Here is a 2,651-nt window from a genome sequence, read left to right on the forward strand (position 1 = left end):
TGAAATCAAGTCTATATGCAAATGTGCGACAATCAGAGACCAAAATCCTTATGCCTATATCACAATTCTCTATTAATGGAGATTCATCCGTACAAAATATCAAATCACTATTTATTTTGGTCCCCTTAGCTTTTGCTTTCCTTTCCTTTTTGTCTTCTTACATTATCCCCACCTTACCTCAAAATTCAAGAAGAGAAATAGTTTAACAAAAAGTCTATATCACTTTTGTTATATTATTTTACCTAGAAAGTGAGTGTCAGAAAGAGATTCATGATATTTTTTTGAGATGACTTCGACAATTGACAGTGAATTCCATAATTATAAATCTAATTGTTACGATGATATGTTGAGTGTAAAGAGATTGAGAATTAAAAGTAAACTTGAATGATTTTATTTATAGCTTCAATCTACTTAAATACAAGTAATTATAATTAACTCGACTAACTTAAACGAAATTAACTTGACTAATTTTAAGGAAACTAACTTGACTAACTTTAAGAAACTACTCTAACAACTTAATCTTATTTACAAAATGTGATTAGTTGACTTATTCAAATGAATTTAAATACTTGCTAACAAATAGATAACCAGCTAACATATTTATCTCAATACAACCCCCTCAAGTTAAGTGTTGTTACACCACACCTATTTTGGATAGACAGCGAAGAAAGGCAGGTTTCCACATCTCATAAAATCTCAAGAATGTATCGACCTTGCGACAAGATGATTCCATTTTGAACATGCTTAACTTTTATTCCCAAGAAATATTTGAGTTCGCCAAGATTCGTTAGGGAGAACCTGCTAGCCAAAGAATTGATGACTTGCGCAATCAAGTTTGGATGATTCCAGTAATGAGTATATCATCCACATTCACCAAAATATAAACTATAACAACCAAAGATTTAAAAATGAATAATGAGGTATCTGATTCAGACAAATTCAATAGTAATCAAATGAGTCATTAGAGCCTGATACCAGGCATGCGGGGCTTGATTTAGACCATAAATTGCCTTTTTAAGGTGGCATACATGATCCATAAAAAGAGAATTCACATAACCTTTGGGTTGAGCCATGAATACCTCCTCTTTTAAGTTCCTTGTAAGAATTCATTGTTTACATCAAGTTGGTTTACCTTCTAGTTTATTTGGACAGCAATGGACAAAACAATCCTAATGATGGTTGGTTTAACCATTGATCTAAAGGTTTCATGAAAGTCCAATTTCGGGCATTGCATAAAACATTTTTCCACTAACTTCGCCTTATACCTATCAATGGAACCATCAGCTTTTCATTTAATGCGAAACAACCATTTACAGTCAACAACATTTTTCATTGGGTTGCAAGAAACTAGATCCAAGTTTGGTTTCTCATTAGTGCTTCGTATTCTAATTTCATGGCTTTATTTCATTTGGTGTGCTTGACAACTTGCTTAAAGGTGTTTGGTGGGAAGAGACGTGAGCCAGAAAGGTGAATATTTTGCTTTGAAAATATTATTTTTGGACCATGTGACTACACCAACGGGTGGAGGATCAATAGGTATGTCCATGGTAGGTGGAGGAATTTGTGGCTACTGGTTTGGTATTTGGGAAGGTTGATTATGAATGAGTGACGGAGTGGAAGTGGCATTTGAAGGATTATTATTAGAAGAGAAGAAGAGGCAGAGATTGGGAGAATACCTGATTGATAGAGATCTGCTAGCAGTTGGCCTCCCATCATGGACTCTCGAGTATTAAGAGATGAGGGCAAATGTTGTGGATAATTAGGAGAAGATGGAATGGATAAGGAGATGCGGATAGCTGGCAGAAGAGTAGAAACAAGATTGGAGTCCAAAGTCTGCTGAAGTATATACTGGAGAGTGGGACTCTATTATTCTCCAATTTATCTTAAAAATTTATTTTGTAACTGTGAGAAGATTGTTGTAAAAGGGAAAATAGTTTCAAAAAATTGAACATCCCAACTAACAAACAATTTTGAATTTACTGGATCAAAACATAGACATGCATGGTGAACAACAAACACTCCTAAATATACGCACAACGTAGATCTAGGTTGAATTTTATTTTGCGTATATGGCTTGAGCCACGAATAATAGAGACAACCAAAATCTTTTAATGAAGAGTATTTTGGTGGTTCACCAAATAATATTTCATAAAGAGACTCATTATTTAGGCCAGGGTAGGAAGTCTATTTATTAGATAGACAGCATGATGACAAATAAATGACCACAATTGCGATGGTAGAGAGGCTTCATTGAGAAGAGTTCTAGTTGTTTCGACAATATGGCGATGTCGTCGTTCAGCTATGGCAACTTGTTGAAGTGTGTAAGGTGGCGAAACTAAATGCTCAATGATATTTTATTGTAATTCATGTTTAAGACCAGAATATTTACCCCCGCCATCTATATAAACAGAGGTGATTTTATGTTGAATTTTTTTTTTTCACCAGAGGATGAAAATTTTCAAAAATGGATGCAACTTCACTTTTATTTTTTATTGTATACAACCAAATATATTTTAATCAACAAAAATGCAGTAGTATAATTTTTTATTAATGGATAAAATGGGTGATGAAATCCATAAATCACTGAATAAAGTTTGCAATAGAACATTACTATTTAAGTAAGTCGTTGAAATGGCAAATGATGAATTTTA

General features: G+C 33.5%; 1 long non-coding RNA gene across 1 annotated transcript; it reads right to left on the minus strand.

Moving 5' to 3' along the window:
* Positions 1 to 368: 368 nt before the first annotated feature.
* Positions 369 to 1,834, minus strand: LOC129888361 (uncharacterized). The gene is made up of 2 exons (XR_008766640.1): positions 1,677 to 1,834; positions 369 to 885 (listed from the first exon to the last, which is right to left on the minus strand). It is a non-coding gene; the product is annotated as an uncharacterized LOC129888361 (long non-coding RNA).
* Positions 1,835 to 2,651: the final 817 nt, after the last annotated feature.

This window comes from Solanum dulcamara, chromosome 5 (assembly GCF_947179165.1).
Source record: "Solanum dulcamara chromosome 5, daSolDulc1.2, whole genome shotgun sequence".
In the NCBI taxonomy this organism is placed as follows: domain Eukaryota; kingdom Viridiplantae; phylum Streptophyta; class Magnoliopsida; order Solanales; family Solanaceae; genus Solanum; species Solanum dulcamara.